Here is a 24,632-nt window from a genome sequence, read left to right as displayed (position 1 = left end):
AAAAATTCATTTGATATAGTCCTTATGAAACAGGGCTCCCTAATCCCCCTTGAAACAGGATTCCCTAATCCCCCTGGCACAATGTGCGGCGGGGTGTGGCTTGCTCCTTTGGTCACCTCAGTGCTCAAACCCCTAGGGGAAGCATGCAGATGGGCAGGTGCAGAGGCAGTGGGGAGTGCTTTTGGGCTCCAAACCCATGGCAGCATCTAGGGGTGGGTGTCTGCAACTCCTGAAACCCAAGTGGGCATGTGTTACAGTGGGCTCTTTGAACTTTGCTGTCTGCAGATGACTTGTGTTAATCAGCTCAGTAGACCCTCTGCCTTATTGCAAGGGCAGAGGGCCAGTGTGACAGATTTCTGTATCCTGAACTCTTGACCTATGTACTGGAAAAACTGTATTACACGTGGGCCTGAAGCATGAGTGCAAGGTTTTATCGAGTGGTGGAGGTGGCTCTCAGTTAGATGGATGGGGAGCTTGAAGGGGTATGGAGTGGGAAGGTAGTCTTCCCCTGGAGTTGGGCCACCCTGTGGCTGGACTCTTCTCTGATCACCCCCAGCCAAGTTCCCTTCAGCATCCAGAAGTCACTCCTCTTCTCTTTCTCTGCTGAATCATTTTGTTGTCACTGGTCTGCCTGTCTGCTGGTCTGCTGGTATCTACTGGTGTCTGTTGGTCTGTTCCTCTGCTCCTTTCAATGTTCAACTGCTTGTATCTGTGCCCACTAAGGTCTCAGGTTTATAGGGGCACAGGATGGGGGGCATGGCAGACCAGAGTTTTCTTGGAAATTGCAACATTTGGGCATGAAAACAGGAGTGCCTGTTCTCACTTAGGTCTATGGGCACAGGCCCAAGGGTGGAGCCCTCAGCAGGGATCCCACCCTTCTCTACTCAGCACTTTCCTGTCCCCCCTCCTTATAACTTATTGTTACTATCAGTATTAAGTATTTATAATGTCTTTCCTGGAAGCGTCGTGGGGTAGGATAAGGAGCATTGGTTAAAATTCTGGTTTCTTTTCTTGGAAGCTCCTTATGCATGCAACAAATATCAGATTGCTCCAAAAATTAAACAAGGTGATGTATGAGTGCCTGATATGGGGGCTATTACATAGGACACAGATGCTTGGCCAGTATTTCTTTCCTTGCTAGTTTTTTTTTTCTTTTTCCCTCACTCACCTCTTTTTGCTTTCTGTAACATAATTTTGCCCCTAGATTATTGAAGAACTCTTGAAGAAAGAAACTAAAAAATTCTCTGTGGAACTTTGCATTTCAGTTCTTACATTGTTACTGAAATTTTGTTACTTATTCTGTCTCATAGAAAAATTGGGTTTATAATAATAATCATAGTATTTTAACTTTGTAATTGAGTGCTTTCTTTAGGCCAGGCTCTGCCATCAGTGCTCCATACACATTATTATTTTTAATTCTCTCATCAAGCCTACAATGTAGACACAACAATTGTCTCTCATTCTAAGGAGGAGAAAAAACTGAGACTTACAATGATTTCTGTAACTTTTCCAAGAAGTCACACAATGAGGAAGTGGCAAAACAAAGACACCTACGTTGCCCTGGTCCTGAAATCCTACTCTTGGCCACTGCTATAATTCTGAGATAATATTCCACAGAGTTGAATCAAGTTTATTCATATTAATCAATTTCTCTTACTTAACAATAGACTTCTATGTACATTACCAGCCAGTGGTAATAGAATGCTGTTTGCTTCATTTTAAATACTGGTACACAGATGCTGTAGTTTTGGGCATTTTAACCCAGGGAATTACTGAGAATATAATTTTCAGTGATTGGGTAGAAATGCTTTTAATTTCCATTGTCTCTTGGTGGTTACACTTTTTAATAAAATTATTTGCTGTACATTTCAGTTTCACTAATGTGATTATGTGGGCTAACATCAAAAGGGTTCGTTGCTTAATGACCAAGAACCAAGCATGTCAGGATGCAGGAATTGGAAATGGTTTTAAATAAATCAATTTCAAGTGAATTAATCTTTGAAAACAGTGCTTGAGCATTTTCCATATGAAAGTCATTTCCATTATGACTTCATAGAACCATTCAAAGTGTCTTTTTGATGTTTATTGTCTTTATGGTAGCAAGAGTAGCTACATTGTGTTATAATAACATGGTTTATTTCTGCTTCTAAATTATCTACGGATGAGAGTGGATTTATATAGCTGTGTATATTTGCTCAGAGCCTCTTCAATATTCTTCCAGAATCACTTGTACATTGCCTTTGGTTGTGTATGTATCTTTGTGAAAATGACAGCAAGCACTGAATCAGAGTGATGCACCATTTACTCTGTGGTGTTTTATGTATTGTCACTGCAATTGCATGTTCACAGGCAGCTTTGTGTACTTAAGATTTACAAGTCATTTGTTTGCTTCCAAGAAGCCATCTGAGATGACAGTATATATTAAAGTTGCTAAACAAATTATATATTTCTTGTACCTAAAACTTCAGTGATTTAAGATGCATCATCTTTCTTCCTTTCCTTCTTCCTCCTCCCTCCCTCTCTCCCTCCCTTCCCTACTTTCTCCCTTTCCCACTTCCTCCCTTCCTTCTCTCTTTCTTTTCTTCCTGTTTTTCCAAAAAGCAATACATCGTTTGTAATTCATTACGTAACTTCACTAAGAACCTGAAATTATTTATTCTTTGAAATCCCTTTTCTTTCAGTTTTTGCCTTTGCATTTATATTGTCTTTGTGACTCAAGTTAATATTTAAGTCACAAAGCAGTTCACAGTTTTTAATCATTTTATTGGTATTATTAAAGTTGGATTTTATCTTCCCTTAATTAACTAGTAAATTGATAAGATCAAAATCTCAGATATGGATGTTATATCTTTTTAACAATAAATTTTCAAGCACTTAGTGTGTACAAAAAAGATGCCAGAGCTAAGAAGAAGAAAATTGTTGTTAGAAGAATTTAATACTCTCCATAAACCAGTAAAATTATTTCAAATTTTATTTTAAAAGGATACATGGAATGCTTATGAGTAATTAAGGTAAACATTTACATCAGTTCCTTACGAAAATAATTTAAAATTTTTGTAGGGTAGTCTATGATGATTTCACTTAAGGAAGATTTCTGGGATTTAATCTGAAATTATTAAGTATCCATGTTATAAGGTCAGGTTAAGATATTTTATTATTTTTGGCAGTTACTTATAGAGTTCCTTCTCTCTCCCCTAATTGCGTATCTGTTGATTATCATTTAATTCAAAGTAAACTTGTACCAAAATAAAATTATATCGGTAGTGTTTGATGTAGAAGAATACAGTGAAGGATAGCCTATATACCACAGGCAGAAATACAGAATCCTATATATTTGTAATTTGTGCTCATGAAATACTACTTCCAGATCTGATTATGTATAGGTCCAAGTAGATAAATTTGAAAAAGGTAATAAATATCTTTTAATTTCTTCTTTTCTTTTGTTCCTTTTTACTTCCTCATTTCTTCATTACACAAATATGGCTTTGAGTTATAAATGAAAATACAAAGTGATGAGCACCAATACCCTACAGTGGCTTTCAGACGTAGATTTCTGGTGCCTATGAAGAACTTTGTCACACAACTGAAAGACTTTTTAAAACTGTATGGGATTTGAATCATCATATTTGAAAGAATTTGGCAGTTATTCAGCGCCTCCATCTGTCTCCCATAAAAGCTGCTATTATTAAGTCATCCCAGTGAGATGGGAATCTATGCTTTCTTTTAGGCTTTGAGAGAAAATGATTCAGTAATCTCTTTTTTTAAAACTTATTTCAGTGTTTAATAACTTGAACTGTCAAAGATTTTTTCATCATTACCCTAAATTATTTTTGTTGTCATTTAACCAAGAATCAGATGAACAGCCTCATAGAATTAATATGTGAATGCAACATCAAAGGACACAATAATTACAACCCACACTGTTTTGCATCAGTCAAGCCATCCTAATTCTAAAAGTCCAGAACTGGGACTTTTATTAATAATTACATTTTAGTATTTAATACTCCTAATATTTATGAAGAGGTAATTTATTAAATGTGCCTCTGAATGTGTTAAATTGTCTAAAACCATATTTAAACATTATTTTTTATAACATACACATTGTTACCCTTTCTGTTTCCTTTGGTTGAAATTATCACCCTGTGGATAGCAATCTGAATAGCAGGAATGTATAGAATCCTAATGTAGAAGTATTTATTCTTGTGGAAACAATTTTGCTAGGACTTCAACGATTCTAGAAGTTATCCACTTGGAACTTTGAATGTCAGTAATTTTTTGTAAAAATAGAAATTCAAGTTTATTGAGTCATTCCATTCATTGTCGGTGTTTTTCATCCATTTCAATCTGAACCTATTTTCCTTGATCAGCTTCCTGATAATTTTGGTTCAAGTTCTAATCCTTCTTATGATCTGTCTCACCTCTACCTCTATTAGGTTTTCTGCCTATTGGATACTATGTTTACTATTTGGATGGTGGATTCAATAGAGGCCCAAAGCCCAGCATTATGCAATGTATCTATGTAACAAATACACATATACTCCCTGAATCAAAAATAATAATAATAATAATAATAATAATAATAATTCAAACTCATAGAAACAGAGAATAGAACGGTGGTTACCAATGCTTGGGAGTAGGGGTACAGGTTGAGTAGATGTTGAATAAAAGATACAAAATTTCAATTATATAGGAGAAATAAGTTCAAGAGATCTATTATACTATATGGTGACTACAGTTAATAACAATGTATTATCTACTTGAAAATTGCTGACAAGTAGATTTTAAGTATTCTCATCAAAAATTAGGTGCATTGGGTAATACATATGTTAATTAGCTCAATTTAGCCATTTCACAATGTATACATATTTCAAAACATCATATTGTACACCATAAATGTATTCAATTTTAAATTTATAAATTAAAGAAAGTTTCAAATTTTTTCACCAAAAAATAAAGCTAAAATTTTAAAAATTAATGACAGGAAAAAACATTTTTAAAGAAACTGTGGCTGGGCATGATGGTTAATGACTATAATCCTAGTACTTCAGAAGACCAAGGCAGGAAAATCATTTGCAGCCTGTAGTTCAAGACCAACATAGTGACAGCCCATCTCAAAATATAAAACCAACTGAGCAACATAGTGAAAGGCCATCTCTAGAAATACAAAAAGAAAAAAAGAAAAACTCTCATAAATAAATATATGATATGTCATAAAATGTCACCGCAGGACACACACACACACATACAAATCAAATTGTAGAAAGCATCTAGCACCACCTCACAGTTCAAAAACAATAAAAAATATGGCAGCCTCACAGAAAGGACAGTCTATTAGTTTTTCTCTCTTCCTATACCCCAGCTGTAGGTATTGCCATCCCCAAACTTCAGGCATTATTATTACCATACTATTATTAGCTGTCCCTGCTATCAGTCCTTAAGACGCTTATAGTTCATTTTCTCATTACTTTGTTACTTTTATTGCTGTCACCTAGTCAGTCACTAGGTTGCCAGAAGCAATTACTGGACCCAATTTTGGGACAAGAACTAGTACTGTAAATGGATACACCATATAGAGCTTTTATAATTGCAGTGATTTACTTGTAATTAGATTTGTTTGCTTCATAAAGTTGCCAGTTACTCTCTACTGTTCTTTCATTTCAACTTGTGGTCTCCTTTTAGCATTTCCTGCAGAGCAGGTCTAGTGGTAACAAACTACCTCACCTTTTGTTTATTTGAGAATGTCTTAGCTTTTCCCTCACTTTTGGAGAACAGTTTTGATAAATATAGTATTCTTGGTTGAATGTGTGTTTCCCTCCCCCCGCTCCGTGGCCCTTTGAATATATAAGCCCACTGATTTCTGGCTCCCAAATGTTTTAATAAGTAATCTGTTTATAATCTTATTGAGCATCTTTTACATATGATTAGTCATGTAAAAGACTAACCTGCTTTCAAAATTTGCTCTTTGTCTCTGGTTTTTGACAGTTTAATTTTAATGTATCTCAATGTGGTTCTCTTTTAGTTCTTTTTACTTGAGTTTGTTGAACTTCTTGGATATTTATATACATGTCCTTAATCAAATTTAAGATTTTGACCATTATTTTTAAAAATAGTTTCCCTAACCATTTTTCTCTCTCTTCTCCTTCTGAAACTCCCACAATGCATATGTTGGTCCACTTGATATGCTCCACAGGACTCTAAGGCTCTGTTCATTATTCTGCAATCTTTTTATTTCTTTTCCTCAGACTTAATATTTTCCATTGTTCTATTTTCAAGTTTAGTGATTCTTTATTCCGCCTGCTCAAATATGCCTTTAAATTCCTTTAATGAGATTTTAATTTCAGTTATTGTACTTCTAACCTCTAGAACTTTTTCTTTCTTTTTAGATTTTCTGTCTTTTTATTGATATTTCCATTTTGTTTATACATCATTTTCTTGACATTATCCACATCTCCTTTAGTTCTCTGAACATCTTTAAGACAGTTGTTTTAAAGACTTTTTCTGGTAGATCTGTCATCAGGTTTTTTTGTTTGTTTGTTTCAGGGGAAGTTTCTTTTTGTTTATTCATTTATTTGAATTGGCCATACTTTGTATGCCTTGTAGAAAACTAAATATTTGAGTATAGTAATATGATAACTCTAGATATCAGATTATCCTCCTTCCCCAGGGTTTGCTGGTTTTTGTTTGTTTTGTTGTTGTTTGTTTATTTATTTTTTTATTGGTGTGGACTGTTTCCGTGCCGAGCGTCAACCTAGTGTGTAAAATGAAGGTCTTCTCAGGTCTTTTCTCAGACTGTGCCTTCCCCTGGACAAGTGCACAAGTGCAGTAACTTTCTGATTCCCCCTGTACATGTGACTGCTTTTGAATGTCCTAGTCTTTAGTGTATGGCTCTCAAAAGGGGGCAAAGGGAAAAATTAGAAGGAAAAAAGACACTGGCACTGCCTTTTAAAATTTCTTGCAAATCACTTCAACCAAATGAGGAGCAACTTGCAACAAAAGGTAGCTACAACAACAATAGCCACTGCCTCTTTGTGTGCAGCTCTGATCAGAAGCAGCAATTAGTGATCAGAGCACAAATCCATGGTACTTGGAGGACAGGATTTTTTGTGCCTCCCCTGGCTCCTGCAAGTGGTATACAAGCTGCTCCTGGAGCACATGCACAGTTGCCTGCCAGAGGGCTAAGGGGTAGTGAATGAGTAGCGGCTACTATGGGAATAGATGAAATTGACCTAAATTTACCTCAGTTTTTGGTTTCAGCCTTACCCTGGAAGTTGCAAGCCTTCAGTATACTCCCAAGTCCGAACAGTTACATCAAACAGATTTTGCCTGTACCATTTTTGTCTCAGTGAGGAGACAGATTTCAGGTGCTTCTCACTCTGCCATGTTTCTAAAAACCTTCTTATCTATTGTATTTTAAAGAAAAACTAATACTTGTTAGAAATTACTCAAGAAGAACGAAGGAAAGGGCTTTCTTTTTCTAATTCTAAAAATTCTGCCCAGAACAGAATATATCAGTTAGAGTGGTTTTGAGATTCTATTACAAGAGAAACCCAATTCAGAGTAGCTCCAGCAGCAATGAAGATTGTATTAGCCTAAGTAACTGAGTAATATGATGTATGAATGAAGAGGTATATCTGCATCAGGAACATCAGGAATGAGGACACTGAAGGCATACCAGAATTCTGTCCATTTCCTCCTTCTCCTCCTTGACGGAGAGATTTGTGCTCTTAAGACATTTTTGCTACAGAGGAGGGTTCTGGTGCCTTACAGCTCATAGCTTTGCCTGTTTATGGACATTAGATTTTTTTTTTTCTCCAGTGTGGAAAAATGAGATGTTATTTGAGGATGTTAAGAAGGAGTTTGGCTTGATCTGGGGTTACATTTTAGAAAGGTAACCTTGGTTGCTCCATTTTATTGTGGGGCATGAGGGGTACAAAAAAAGGGAAGCCAGTAAGGAGGTTATTATAGTAGTTCAAAGGAGAAATAAATGTGACTTGGTGTGAGATGGGCAGAGCAGAAAGGGTGGGAATGTTTCAACTGGGATACATTATGGAGGATAAAAAACAGGTCAGACTGATTGATTTGAAGATCTGAAGAATCAAAGAGGAATCAAAGATAACTCCTGTGATTTGGGCTAAGAAATTTGATGGATAGTAATATCATTTAATGAAAGGAAATCCTTAGGGATGAGAAAATGTGGTTTATGATTAATATATTTATTAAGCACTTAAGTAGAGATTCAAGTGACCAGTTGGTTATCCAATTCTGGAGTTCTGATCAGAGGCCAGAATGGACGTAAAATTATTGAAATGGAGTTACGAGATTATCATTTTGTGAAAATGTGATTCTTTATCTAGAAAATGTAATAGAATCAACGTAAAAATTCTAAAACATGGCAGAGATACAACAACAAAAAACAACATCAGGCCAATATCCTTGATGAACATTGATGCAAAAATTCTCAATAAAATACTGGCAAATTGAATCCGGAAGCACATCAAGAAACTTATCCATCACAATTAAATAGGCTTCATTCCCAAGTAGCAACGTTGGCTCAACATACACAAATCAATAACTGTGAGTGATCACATAAACAGAACTAAGACAAAAAACAGATGTTTATCTCAATAGATGCAGAAAAAGCCTTTGATAAAATTCAACAACCTTCATATTAAAAACTCTCAGGAAACTAGGTATTGAGGGGACATACCTCAAAATAATAAGAGCTATATATGACAAACCCACAGCTAATATCATGCTGAATGGGCAAAATCTGGAAGCATTCCCTTTGAAAGCCAGCACAAGACAAGAATGTGCCATTTCTCACCACTCCTATTCAACACAGTATAGGAAGTTCTGGTCGGGGCTATCAGACAAGCAAAAAAAATAAAGCATATTCAAATATAAAGAGAGGAAGTCAAACTGTCTTTGTTTGCAGATTACCAGATCTGATACTTAGAAAACCCCATCATCTCAGCTCAAAAACTTCTTAAGCTGATAACCAACTTCAGCAAAATCTCAGGATACAAAATCAATGTGCAAAAATTGCTAGCATTTCTATACACCAACAGGCAAGCCAAAAGCCAAATCAAGAATGAACTCCCATTCACAGATGCCACGAAAGAATAAAATACCTAGGAATACAGCTAACAGTGGAAGTGAAGGACTTCTTCAAGGAGAACTACAAACCACTATTCAAATAAATCAGAGATGACACAAACAAGTGGAAAAACGTTCCATGCTCATGGATAGAAGAATCAATATTGTGAAAATGGTCATACTGCCAAAGCAATTTATGGATTAAATGCTATTTCCATTAAACTACCATTGACATTCTTCACAGAATTAAAAGAAACTTTTAAAATTCATATGGAATGAAAAAAGAGCTCATATAACGAAGACAATTCTAAGCAAAAAGAACAAAGCTGGAGGCATCATGCTGCCAGACTTCAAACCATACTACAAGGCTTCAATAACCAAAACAGCATGGTACTGGTACAAAAACATACACATAGACCAATGGAACAAAATAGAGAACTTAGAAGACCACACGTCTACACCCACTAGAAGATATGAGTCTCTTCTAAATTACAGGAAAAATCCAGGATTATCCCTAATATTCAATAAGTAATAATGTCTTCCAGAAATTGTTGTAGATTTGTTCAGACTCAAACAAATGAAGAATATAATTCCCTAACATATGAAGATAGAATATTGTAAACGTTCAATCCAATTTTAGTTGATACCCAGTTTTGCCTTTTAGCAGATTTAGAATGAGTCACAGCAGCTGGTAGGAACAGCGTTAAAAGACAAGACGATGCCTACAAATGATTGGACTGGTAGTGATCTCAAATAATACCAGCGTACCAACTGGATATTTTAGTGTGAGCTCTTGACTAAGTAATATGAACCTATTCCAGTTAGGTGGAGGGAGAAGAAAGTTGGTCTTAATCTGGGGCTTGAGTTACTGCAAGGAAGCTGAATCTATACAAAAACTGGGTTTGAGGAAACAAGAATCATAGGTAAGCAAAGAAAGTGACTCTGCAGAGAAATCCAGGAGAATAGAGAAGACTGAAAGGAACAGAAATAAAATACCATTGCATGTTATGAGAGAGTAAGGAGTTGCCTCAATGCCTGTTTTCCCTTCAGGCCCTATATGCACAGCATACTATTTTTTTTTTCTCCTTCGATATCAGTATTTCCTGTTCTACATATAGACTTAGAGTACTCCTCTTAGGCAGAGTTGGTAATGCTGATTCAGGTAGGAAAATAATCACAGATGTTGAAGAATATTTATGTTCAAAGATATATATATAGCCAAATTATTTAATAGGAAAAAATGATTTAAGTTTGCAATAAGAGGAAATGATTAAATTGCAGTATTCAAAGTATCTGTACAAAGTAATATTACACAACCAATAAAAATATATATTTATGACAGTTATATCTTCATACATGTATTCATGTTATATATTAACATATATTTATATGACATATATAGGTTGAGTATCTCTTATCCAAAATGCTTGGGGCCAGAAATGCCTCTGATTTCAGATTTTTTGGATTTTGAAATATTTGTATATACATAATGAGGTACCTTGGGGATAGAAACCAAGTCTAAACACAAAAATTATTTATGTTTCATATATATTTTATACACATAGCTGAAGGTAATTTTGTGTGATATTTCAAAAATGTGTGGATGAAACAAAATTTGTATACAGTTAGCCAACAAAAAGCAAAGTCACTGTCTCAGCCACCCAGGTTTTTTGGCATCACTGTAATTCATGATTCTTAATTCATCTTCAGATAAGCAATCATTTTCTTACACTTATTCACACATTAAATATTTAACAGTAAAACATATAGCATGCCATTAATACAAGTGAAAAAATAATGTGTTCAGGGTAACTAAGCAGCACAGTAGCATCACTAGAATATCCTATCAGCTGTTAAACAACAGTGACGGCAAACAAGGGTAGCCTTTCAGTCTCAATCTGCAATGCTGTGTTTTTATTAAAAGGTTACTGTGCACTGTATTATAACCCCATTGGGGACACTTGAATAAACTGTGTGTTGTGCACCTGTGTTTTGAATGAGACACATCACATGAGATAAGGTGTGGAATTTTTTACTTGTGGCACCAGGTCAGTGCTCATAAAGGTTTGGAGTTGGGGGTATTTTGGATTTTTGAATGAGGGATGCTCAACATATATATGATATAGATGTGCATATATGTATCAAATGTGACATTGTGTGTTTATATATATATGACAATTATATATTCAATGACAATTCAGTTATATATATAGAAACTAATCTTATTAAAAGAAAAAGCAGAATGTAAAGCTGAAAGTAAATATGACACATTTATACATGCATTCCCATATGCCATCAGCCTCACTTGCCTAGGTCTTTATAATGTGATTATATGTTATTTCTACACACCAACCAACCTGCCAGAGGGGCCCTTACAGGTCTCTGAGTTATCTTTGAGAATTTCTCATAGGGCAGTCTACCCACGCTCTGTAACAGGTTCCTCTTTGGCCTTTGTTGTGGACATTGTGTCTTGACCTTGCTGTTGATGGACTGTTGTGAGTTCTCCACTCTTCAGAGGCTCGCTGCCATCTGCTGGTTATTGTGACCAGTGCTGCTGCTCTAGTCTTGGAGTTGGGTCCCAGCTCTCACTAATACCCACAACATAATCATTCCAGATTTTAATAAGGCATGGGAATAGTAGAACTGAAGCACAAATTTGTTTCTGTCAATGGTGGCTCATTGTACTTAACGCCTAAATATTACTTCATATCTGCCTTCTCATGAGGTCCCCATATACTAAACTACTTCAACTTCCAGAAACAGTTTCTAGAAAAGTTCATATCTAAAGTCTGAACCCCAATACACTACAGTTATAGAGAGAGGAGGAAGACATTTATTTGCCTAAAGTCCAGCCCCCATGAATGTCCTGATCCAGGATGCTGGATGGTGGATATATTTATCTCCTGCATAGGGTATTTCTTCTCATAAGGAAAATGCATGGATTCCTAAAACCTCCATAATTATAATATTTATGCTACTCTTTGCAAAGCCTATATCATTCAGTTTTAAATATTTTACTGTGGATGCAGTCCCATCCAGGTTGTGATCCCCTGGATTGTAAAGTTAAGGGTTGATTAGGGTGACATGTCCTTCCTGCCATGACTGAATTCCTAATTTTTTAGTGACCAAATGCTTATATGATAGCACACTATGCACTAAAGAATAAAAATTAATTTTATTATAGGGTAATCCAAATGTAGGTTTAAGGAACAAAGTATTTTCTAACTCTATAAATGACAATCCTACCAATAGAACCAATTTGTAACACTGCAAAAAAAACCACTAACTCAATCTGAAGCAAGTTTTCCCAGTAAAAGTACCAGCCAAATGCCTGATTAACTAAAAGATTTGCAGAAGTGGCCCTTTGTAGAACGAAAATTCCCTTAAGGGAAATTCCTAGACTCTGAAACTGCTTACCATCCCCAAAATGATGTTATTCAAAATGAAACAATTTAAATTGCTCTCTTCAATGGCCATATGTAAACAGTGAGTATCTCTGGGTGATGAGATTTGCTTTTTTTAACAATTTTCTATGTTTTAAAATTTTTCTATATTGAATCTGTATTATTAAAAATAAAATATTTTTTTAAAGTCTATATTGGAGCTTATTTACCATAATTTATTGTAAATGAGTAATATAGCTGTTTGCCAAACTAGCTTATTAGTGGCTTGAACACTATTGACTTGATAAAGTTTTATTTTAAATGAAAAATTCTCATTTTGAAAAAAACCTGATGCTTCTATTAGTCACATGATGATTATATCTGTAAGGATTCCAGTCAGAATTTATAGTAGTCAATAAACAAGCTCAAAACTCCTAAAAAGTAACAGATGAGATTGAATCTCATTTTCCCCCACTTAAATTAGAACATTATTAACTCTGTGTTGTTTGGAACTTGGGGAAAGGTTCATTTTATTTTTGTTTTTTAGGTTGTTAAAATCTAAGTAGAGTTAATTACTGAACTACAAATTGTTTTTAAAGGAAAAGTAATGGGTAATTTTACGGCATGGGCTTTGAGTTCATCAGAAATTTTCAACACTAATGAAATTATTATATCCTTATGTTATCATTTTTGATAACATTTCTTATATTGGGTTTAACCATCTTGGTGATAATTTCTAAGCCAATTAATTATATACGCCAACAGAGTTCAATTTGATTTAGTTGTATATTCAATTCCCTTTGACAGTGGTGGAACTAGGAAATAAACTTTAATTCAATTTTAAGTATAAATAATTAAATGAATTGGGCTTATGAATGAAATCTTCTCATTGGCAATGGCAGGAGGTCAATTAAGTAGTTTTACAGTATTTCTGTGAATGAAAATGCATCTCCAATTGTGTAATAAATATTCGCTGTATAGTACTGAAAACACTGTTGATTTTATTAGTCTGTCAGTTAGTCTGGAGTAGGTATTTTTGTTAAATTTACAGAAACCACTATATATTTTTGAAAGTAATATTTCTTAATATGAATTTGATGTGGAAGACTATCATCTCTTCTACTCGACCAAAATAAAACTCTGTGGAGACACTTTATATTTATTTCATTTTACTAAAGCAATGTTTGTTTAGGTTATGTTGTGAAATATGTATAAACCATGCGTTTTTGATACTGAAATTCAGTTCAAATGTATGTTCTCTATAAACAATAAAAGAGCTCTTTCATAAATGTCCTAAAAACAATGATTCGAATCGTGCCTGAAACAGCATGATTCCCTGATTCATTTGAGTTATTTTAAAATAACTCACACAGCATTATTGCCCTTGGACTCTTTCTTCTTTTCATCAGTTGAAATGTATACTTTTAAATCATTTTTTTAATTTAACTTTCTCACTTTTTTTTCAGTATGTAACTTGTCCATCCTTTTACTGACCTTTATAAGTGGTTCTCTTTGTTATAAGAACAAAGTAACAGTGCCCTCTTACTTGATAATTATCAGGAAACTACAAGATCAAAGAAGGAATAGTTAATTTTATGTCTTCTTCTTTCTGTAAATCTATGCTCTTTGATGTCACTCCTTATTGATCAGGAAAGAAAGTCTACCTCAAGTGGGGGTACGGGTCAGCAAACACAGCTTCTGAGCTCAAAGACCATCATCTAAATAAAAATAGAGATTATTTTGTTACTGACTAAGATAACTACATATGTTTATTTCTTCTGTCAAACACATAGCAATCAGGTCAAATTGAAATTATTTTCATTAAACCTCACATAATTTTTGCAATACAGTTTGAACTTGCCTATATTAATTAGCTGAGTACAAGTCCATTTCTTACAAAATAAATATATTAGGCCAAGGCCTATAACCCCTATCTCCATTTTATAATTATCTGTGCTTAGTTAGCAAGGACTGAATTCATTGTCTTAGACTTTTTTTTAGGAGCATTCTTATGCATTAGGTAGCTATTTGTTCTGCTGGATAATTTCTATTAATTAAAGTTGGTAATCCCATAAAATGAAGCCCAGGACATTCATCTCTTGAGTCATTATCTCCTTCTTTAAGTTTCGAATAATAAGCTCATCTGCCTCTTTGAAATGTCTCATGATTCAGCTGTTCAGAGAGATTGTCCATCTAAAGCAGAATGCATGAGATAATCAGACTCCTTTTCCACCTCATGGTGAAAGAGAACATTCTTTGTTTGCTTAGAAATGCTATCTAGAGATGAAATTATACATCTAATATTTTATGACCTGCCAAGTTACATAATGAAAAAAATCATTCAGGATTACTTTTTTTTTTTTTTTTGTCATGTTATAGTGTAATACTTATTGTTAAACAATGTAACAGGTTGACACTACCATTTGGCTTTAATATTTGACTACCGAAAAGCTAACTGTTGATCAAATTTGTTTTTTAATTGTGGTTCCCTGGGCCACTCACACATATGCATTGAAACAGTTTATTAGTGTAAAGATTAATTGTGGTAATTTTATTGTCTTGGGATTAGATGAAGAGACCTTCAAAAACTCCTTTTGATGAAACAAGTAATAAATTGTAGAAACAGCTAGTTCTGTGGTTCAATATTTATATGTCTGTGCTAGAAGCTTTACATAAATTTGAAAACTTTTTGTAGGTTTTGCAGAGTGAAAATATGCCAATACTTCAGGCACACTTATAAGCCCGTCTTGTCTTCAGTCTGGTTGGCTATGTCCAGCAAAGTTTGATTTCTCCAGAAGGACCATTATGGTTTATTGGCTTAATGAAGCAAATTGGAAAAAGTTTTGTGCAGCACCTTTTCTGTGCTCTGGGTGCTTTATAAAATTGCAGAGTATGTTTCAGTTTTAAACAATTCCCAATGATAGGTTTATTTCCAGTGTGGCAAAACTGGACCTGAGAAAATAACTATGAGTATCTTGCACACACGCACACACACGCACACACATGCATGCACACTAGTTCTAACACCTTATGTTAACTGCCTCAGAGTACCCTCCAAGCAATAGTGAACAGAGTACTAATTTCCTTCTTTGTAAATTTTCCAGGATATCATGATCAACCTAATTGTGTGGAGAATGGTTTTGGAATCTGCTGATTAACATTTTATTATACAGGAGCTCTCTAAAAGAGAGATGTGTCCCTTATGCTGATTCTTTCTCAAAATGAAGATTTTCACAGGTAGACCATTAGTGCCAGACACTGAAGAATTCTAGTTTTCTTTGTTAAAAACAGTGTATAAAAAATTTTAAAGAATTCTTCATTTACAGAGGGAAAATAAGAGAACAATGTATGGGCCTGTTTAGTGTTTAGGTGGAGTAGAAGAGATGAATCTGGAAAATGTTGGAATATCCTTTCGGGGAACATGAATAGGAGTAGAATTCTGTCTTTTTTTGGGACGGAGTTTCACTCTTGTCACCCAGGCTGGAGTGCAGTGGCGTGATCTTGGCTCTCTTCAACCTCTGCCTCCTGGGTTCAAGCAATTCTGCCTCAGCCTCTCGAATAGCTGAGATTACAGGTGCGCCCCACTACGCCCAGCTAAGGTGTTTTGGGTTTTTTTTTTTTTTTGTATTTTTAGTAGAGACAGGGTTTCACCATGTTGGCCAGACTGGTCCCAAGCTCCTGACTGCGGGTGATCCACGTGCCTCGGCCTCCCGAAGTGCTGGGATTGTAAGCGTGAACCACTGCACCCAGCCTGTCCTCTCTTTTTAAGAGACAAGGTCTTGCTCTGTTGCCCATGCTAGAGTAGCTATGGCAAGATCATAACTCACTGTAGCCTTTAACTCCTAGGCTTAACCACTACTGCTGCCTCAGCTTCCCGAGTAGCTCTGACTGCAGGCACACACCACCACAACCAACTAATTAATTTAATGTAATTTTTTTTTTTGAAATAAGGGGTCTTGCTATGTTGCCCAGGCTGGTCTCAAACTTCTGGGCTCAAGTGATTCTCCTGTCTCAGACTCTTAAAGTGCTGGGATTACAGGCGTGATCCCCTGTGCCTGGCCTGTCCTCTCTTATTGATGGTTATGGTTTAAAAACACTGATTCTTATGTTCTCATTAGTAGCCAAAATAGTGTTTTAAAAGATACTTTATTCTAATATTTTATAAATTTCCTTTTACAGTGTATATTAAATAATTCTGATCTGGTACTATTTAAGAGCTTCATATGTTCACTATTCCCTGAAAAAGTGAATAAAGTTTCTAGGTCTACTTATGAAGTTTATGGAAACACTTAACTTGAATTATGTGGCTAGGAACACAAGTAGAAGTATATTGTTAAAAGATAATTTAAAAATAAAATTACGGTACGTACAAATATAAAATGGACATATGCCCAAGACTTTTACTCATTAATTAATTATATAACCAGTAAGATGTTACAATTAATTCAGATGTATTTAAAGATATATGTGAGCAATAAGGAAAGCTGAAATGAATATACACATACATGCAAAACTGCTGTGTCCACAAGGCAATAAAGAATTGCATTCCTCAGGACTCAGTCCATTTGCATTTCTATAGAGGAGTAATTTGCATTATTATCAGTTTTCTACTATTTACAGGGTTATAAAATCGCTCGAAGACAATGGAAGGCAGAAGTAACCGATAAAGACGTACTAGACAGTACATCCAGCAGAGCTTTTGCACTTCTCAAAGCATTTCCCATTTTTTTCCTGATGGTATTAATGCTGTTCACATTGCTGTCTTTCCACGAGCTTGTTCTTTAAGCAAAAGCCGGAAGTTTTTTCTATTACTTTTTATGAGTAAATATCTGAGAAAAATAATTTAGTTAGACCCCAAGTAATAATTTAGGCCACCTATTAAAAACTATGATTCTGAGATGAATAGAATATGCTTTCTGTCATCTGAGACCGTTTCTCTTATTTCAATTACTTGATATAGCATGATATGTGCTATAAGTAATTTATAAAGTATTGAGTGAGTGTGGCAGAAATTTTGGCTTGAGAGGATTAGAGAGGGTCGCTTTTAGTGATGTTAAACATTTTACATCATTGCACATGAACAAAGACCTTTTCGTATCATCCACATCTGATTCTCCTCATGCCTAACAGTTGGAACTGAAGAGAAACACTCCTCCCTGTGAGAGAAAACTGATTGAGTGTGCTGTGCTTCATCTCATTCATATGCATGAACTTAACTTTTGTTTTGAGACAAGGTCTCATTTTCTCATCCAGGGTGGAGTGCAATGGCATGATCATGGCTCATTGCAGCTTTGACCTCCCAGGCTCGATCGATCTTCCTGCCTCAGCCTTCAGAGTAGCTGAGACTACAGGCATGTGCCATCATGCCTGGCCAATTTTTGTATTTTTTTGTAGAGATGGGATTTTGCCATGTTGCCCAGGCTGGTCTCGAACTCCTGGGTTCAAGCCATCTGCCCACCTAGGCCTCCCAAAGTGCTGGGATTACAGGCATGAGCCACTGTGCCTGGCCCATATACATGAACTTCTAACAAAAAAATTGAAGAGACCCTAGGTGGAGAATATACTAATTCAAAATATCATGTTCTGGAGATGTAGAAAAAAAACTATAATTGAAAAATGAATGAAAAAAATATTTAAATTTTAGGGGTAGGAAGTGGAAAGCCCAATTTGAAGAAAGCGGTGTGCAAACCTGGGGTCAGACAAGTACAGGAGAATACATTGAGTGTATCCTGAGTTAGTTTAGTAAAATTAAAGAGTTATTTAAAATAGATTTTAGGATGTTACTGTAATTATTGATTTCATAAGAATATATTATATTTTTCTTGCTCTACGGAATTTTACCTTGCATGTTAATATCAAAATTTATTACAGCAAACTGTTCATAACCTTTTGTTGAAACAAGGTTTGAAAGTTTCTTTGTTCATTTTCCTGAGCTCAAGGACTTACAAGGTAGGACATATAATAAGTGAATCCTGTCCTACTCATCACTAGTGGCAGATGTTTCCCCAAGATATGTTATTAGTCATAATAATAATTACAATTAAAAAAATGTCTGCTCTATTAAGTGTGCTTCTGAGGAACACTCTTTTATTTTAAAGCATAAAGCATTGTCCTATTCAGCAGAAGCCAAATCTGATACAGGCTGGTAAAATGTCCTGTATACAGTTGTTTGGGATCTCTTTGTATGGTATGTGGTAAATCACCAAAATGGAATAAAGATAGCTGAGAAATTAATATTGGCTTTTGCTAAACTAGTGACAAACTTTAAAAATGATGAATTAAATGTGCTAATTAATTGGTACTCTTGCTTTTTAAAAATTATGCAGTGGTAATCTATTGATTATTGGCTGACCATTATATAGAGATTAGGTCTTATTTCTCATCCTGCTATTTCCCACCTTTGCAACTTTCTTCTTGATGAGAAAGGGGCATCACTCCTAAATAACATTTTTATAAAACATTGCATATTCAAATTTAAAGAATAGAGTACAAGATTAAAGTGTAAAATTTTTGTAATCAGAGCTTTATTGGAAAGTTTAGTGTGTATAGGCATTGTAGATGTGGCTGTAGAATTTATGGACTCAGTTAAAAATTGTCACCTGATAAAAATGAAGTTAACAATCCATTCAAATGATGAGATTTGCATCTACAGATATATTACCACCTAAAAGCTGAGATTGCATATATTGCTGATGGACTCCTAGAAATGAATCAGGCATCTTTTAAATCTCAGTAAAATGATTATGTTTTCTTCCAGATACTATCTAAAATATCACCAATATAAGATTCCTTATCAATCACTTCTCAACCTTTTGACTAAGATCAAGTGTAGTATCTATCTTTATCAGTTTAATATCTGAGATCGCCTTTATCTGAGGACAATATATTTAATGGATTTTTGGAACAGAGAGAAGGAATAGGAGCTTGTTCTGTCCACTCCATGCCTTGACCTGGTATTGCAGGACCTCCAGAAACACTGCCCCCTCCCCTCCCACACACATAAATTCTCACCAATCTTGAGGGAATGTTAAAATAAGATGTGCTTTGACTGGCTGATAATAAGGCATATTAGAAATGAAAGAACTGTAAAGGAGTAATTTATCTTCAAATTGGGAAGCCACTTCTAGCTAGTGGATCTAAGTGTTTGGCAATATATTCTGTAGCATAAAACTAACTTAATACTTGATGTTAGACTCAGGAGACATGCATTGGGTTCCATGTTGCCTCTTGTTAATCATCTACTTTTGGAAACATTGTTGAACTCCATTCTCTTTCCTCATCTTTGAAATTAGGTTAATCACATCATAGGATAGTTGTGAGTAATAAATAAAATCATCTATTCTCATGCCTGACACACAATAAGTGCTTAATAAGTATTTATTGGCATTGCCTCTTGCTAGAATCTGGTTGGAATGATACATGAAACAACTTTGTTCCTTTGCCATGATACTTTAATACACATTCTCATCTGTGTCACCACAGTAGAGGAGTGCCACTTCCTATCACAGGGGAACCGATACTTGTGTCAGCAGTTGCTGAATAACACTAGAAAGTCTAGGTGAAATAGTAAAACATACAGAGATGAATAGTTTAAGAAAAGCCTCTTAACTGATTCTGGTATAATTCCCTTTAATTAAATAATTGGCTTAACATAATTATGATCTTTTCTGAAGTATATTGATGACAAGAAGGTGGCCTGTGAATGAAATGTGCAATTTTTTGACTCCAGAATTATTAAAGTATAAATTGCTAAACTATAATTGTGGATTATAAATTGATCACTGATCATCTTCACCTGAGTGATTAAAGATTCAACCCTGTAGATCTGAACACCCACAGCATCAAGGTGAAGTTGCCAGGGAACTGATGATTCTCTCACACTTCTTTATCTACATTTCTGTCCAGAAATGGACTGTCCTCTTCCCTCAGAAATCCTAGCTGTCCAATCAAGCAGCCATTTCAAGCCAGAGACAGTCTTGGACACACTACACAGGTCTGACGACTAAGTGACAGCCCATCAGTGGAATGAGATGCCTTTTCTTGAAGGCTACTTACTGGTTTCCAGCAAAAAAAGGGAAAAGTTCAATGAGAGAGAACAAACTTCTAACTATGTTGTTCTTTTTGGGCACATTGTATATGCTGAAAAGTTAATGCTGTTTTTAAAGTTAATTCATGATAATTGAACCGAAGTGCTCTGAAAGTGCTGTTAGAGTCTATTTATGAACCCAGCGCCCTCTTTGTCAATTCAGTAAAAGCACCGTTCAGTAAAAGAAAAGAGAGAGAGACGGCTGCATGGTGTGCACTTAGCCATATGTGCGCCCTTTCTCTGTAAAGTATCTGTTTTTCTAAGTGCTTTTTTTTTTTTTTCTTTTAATCTGTCTACCTCATTGAGTCAGCGGAGCTGCCAGTCCCATTATCACTCCACTTTGAGGACTGGGAAGGGCTGATAAATGTATTTTGGTCGTGATTCACCACAAATCACTTTTGTTGCTCTGAGGTGTAGGTCACTGTTGCAATTATAGTTCAGCAAGAGGAGAGCACGTGGGACAAGTGAATTAAATGAACTACTGTTTGATGATCACATTGACAAATATTTTTAAACAAATATAATGGACAGTCTTTGTTAGCACATGGAATATATTAATCGTTTCCAGGAGTGCTGTTGGGAGTGAGTCTTTCATATGAAGAATCAGCAATTCCATTTTAATGGCAAAATGTTGGTAACACCTTTATCTTCAACAATAGCAGGTTAATTGAATTGAATTATATTTTATTAAAATGATAAAATACTAAGACACTTAAACGGTGATGTAAAATATCATTTAATTACATGCAATATGGTCTCTGATAAATTAAGTGGAAAAGGAGAATACAAGATCATGTTACATATTTTGTTTTAAAAAAGTATTTCTCTATATGGAAGGATTACCAGGATATGCATATGATATTAACAGTAATTTTTTGGTAATGAGATTTAAAATTTTTCTTATTAGTTCTCTCTCTCTCTTTTTTTTTTTTACTAAACATGAACTATAAGATACTGTAATAAAGTTATAAGAAAGTTGTTAAATAATTTTTTAAAAAGAGTATGTGCATGTCAAAGAAATCATGCTTGTGAACAAAAAGAAATTACAAAGTATAAAAGGCTTATTTCAGTATTTCTAATTAGTTACCCAACTATATTACATTGTTCCTAAGAATTGAACCTTTCGGAATCCTCTGAAAGTAAAACCATATTAAAGAAAGAAATGTAGAGTAACCATGAGCATGTAGTTTGAAAAAGATACAGAAATCTCAGCTATGTGTAATTCTTTTTTTTTTTTTTTTTTAATTTTTTTTTTTTTTTTTTTTGAGACGGAGTCTCGCTCTGTCGCCCGGGCTGGAGTGCAGTGGCCGGATCTCAGCTCACTGCAAGCTCCGCCTCCCGGGTTTACGCCATTCTCCTGCCTCAGCCTCCCAAGTAACTGGGACTACAGGCGCCCGCCATCTCGCCCGGCTAGTTTTTTGTATTTTTTAGTAGAGACGGGGAAGAATTGAATCCATGATGGCCTCTCATTCTGAAAATGAAATAAGGCAGTATTTATTTGAAGCTAATAAATGAGAGTGTATTATTGTATGCAAAACTGCGCTTTAAAATGTTTGTAATGTAAAATGTTTATAATATAAAATATTTCATGTACTAACAGCAAATCACAGAAACAAATATGACATTAGCTTGTGGGGGGAGTTTGAAAGTTCCAGATGCTAGAATTGGCTGAGGCTCTTTGCAGCACCGTCCAAATAAAAGTGGATAAGCTGAGGGATTTACACTGGTGATAATGGAAGGAACATGGAGTCAGAATGGCTTTCTATATACCTATGGCTTGTGTGACCTCTTTGGGCCTTGGTTTTTTAATCTTCAAATGAGAGAAAATAATACATACCTATTAAAGTTGTTAAATAAAAAGCATATTTAAAGTGCCTAGGAAAATGCTTGCCAAATAGCAGTGATTCAATGAATATTAGCTCTGTACTTGAATTTGGAGTCTTCCTTGGTGACTCAAATTTAATTACTAAAAACGCTAATGGCTTCAGAAGTAGCCATTTAAGAGAGTGAATTCACAGCAGGGAGAAAAACTTGAGCAGTTATTCTTCCACAGAACTCCATGAACAGGTCTTGGGATATTTTATTCAATTTAAAACCAAAGGGCTATGGAACAGTGAGTTTTCAAATTTCTATCATTTGTTTGGGTTCATATTTGACTTTGGTAAGTTCACCAATATGGATTCTTTTAGCTAAAGAACAAGTTAGATTTTCATCATAGAAACTTCATATTCAGTAGATTAACTTGATTGGCAGCCATTCTAAGGGAGAGATTCAGAAACAGAATAACGAGTCTGTGGCAATTTAAGACTGAACTACTGAATGAGGAAATCAGGATCGAATTTCGTCATGATGACATCTATTAGACTTCCATGATCATTATCTCAAGAAAAAAAAAATCATGGCTCTATTCAAGAGAAGAATTGTTGTAGAGGAAAGGAAGTGCTAAAACAGTTTTATGAAATTACATTCTGAGGTGTTATACAAAATAGTACTCTCTCTGAAATGTAATTTGCCTTTAAACTATTCAGAAGAGTCTGAATGGTGATTGTTACCTGAGTTTTTATCCAAAAGTTCAGTGATGGAGCAGCATCTGGGCCTAGCCCCATCTCTAGTGGCACATCCTGAGTGACTAAGACATAGATATGAAAGCTTTATCTGGGGTTACAGGGATCCAGTGGATTCATTCAGCTTACAAAAGCAGAATCCTATTGGTTTCCAGTCTTCTTTGAATCTGTTTTGTTTTTAAATCATTGCAGCCTGCCAGGCGCAGTGGCTCACACCTGTAATCCTAGCACTTTGGGAGGCCGAGGTGGGAGAATCACCTGTCAGGAGTTCAAGAGCAGCCTGGGCAACATGACAAAACCCCGTCTCTACTAAAAATACAAAAACTATCTAGGCGTGGTGGTGTGTGTCTGTAATTCCAGCTACTTGGGAGGCTGAGGCAGGAGAATCACTTGAGCCCGGGAGGCAGAGGTTGCAGTGAGCCGAGATCGTGCCTTTGCACTCCAGCCTGGGCAACAAGAGCAAAACTCAATCTCAAAAAAGAAAAGAAAAGAAAAAAAAAAAAAAAATCATTGCAGCCTAAATGTCCTTTTACCTGTTTCTAAGTCACAATAATTCTGAAGTGATCATTTCACGAGCTACAACAAAAATATTCTCCAGAGCTATCAGGCTAAAACAAAGCAGTTCTGTGATTGTAAAAAAGCTTTAAACATCTGAATTTGGTCGGGGAAAAGAGCACGTTGTAGTATCTTTTCAGGATTGTAAAGCACATATAAATGGATGGTATTGGACATATGGAATTGTTCATTTTACAGAATACTTACTATCAGATGTTCTTAAATAACAGGATGAAGAACACATGCTTAATTAGCTCAATTGTCTATGGATAACTGTGTGGATGCTCAACTTTTCTTTCAGTTTCCAGTTTAGGATGCCATATAATGCTTGTACATTCTGCTTTAATAAAATCATCTAGCACCACTAAAATCCTGCCATAGTGCATCGAAATATTTCTACTCAGCAACACTATTATCACTTAAAGCTGCAGGCAGTCCTTAAACTACAATTTCATGGGCTATATTTTGTGGACATTGTATTCTACAAATTTATTCAATCATGAACACATTTTCTCAATGCTTTTATTTGATAAAACATAGCCTTTAATATTACATATAATAGCGTTAGTAATTCTTTTTTTTAAGACATGAGAAATTATTTTATTTTAATATTTTAACTGAACAACAGGTTTCAATCTTTAAGTTGACTGAAAATGTCTAATCTCAAGTTATTCATAAAGAACTGACCATAAACCCATAGAGACAGAAAGTAGATTGGTGGTGATGTGGGGCAACGTGTGGGACTTAGGAGTGAATATATATGGGCACAATATTTGTTTGTTTTTTGGGATGTTGGAAGTGTCTAAAATTAGATTTTGGTATTGCTTACACCACTCTGTTAATGTACTGAAAATCATTGAATTGTGCATTTAAAATGAATACATATTTTGATGAAGTTAACAGAAGAATGCATAGTATTCCATGGTGTATATGTGCCACATTTTCTTA

General features: G+C 35.2%; 1 protein-coding gene and 1 non-coding gene across 2 annotated transcripts in view; both read left to right on the top strand.

Annotated features, from left to right (window-relative positions):
- LOC112619377 overlaps positions 1-24,632 on the top strand; it is a 300,154-nt gene that overhangs the window by 231,263 nt on the left and 44,259 nt on the right. The gene's annotated exons all lie outside the window — the stretch shown is intronic.
- Positions 19,276-19,466, top strand: LOC112619987. Its single transcript, XR_003118455.1, has one exon. It is a non-coding gene; the product is annotated as a U2 spliceosomal RNA (small nuclear RNA).

The sequence above is a fragment of the Theropithecus gelada genome, chromosome 2, assembly GCF_003255815.1.
Source record: "Theropithecus gelada isolate Dixy chromosome 2, Tgel_1.0, whole genome shotgun sequence".
NCBI lineage: Eukaryota > Metazoa > Chordata > Mammalia > Primates > Cercopithecidae > Theropithecus > Theropithecus gelada.
Note: the sequence above shows the minus strand (reverse complement) of the source record. Positions and strands in the feature narration are given on the sequence as shown.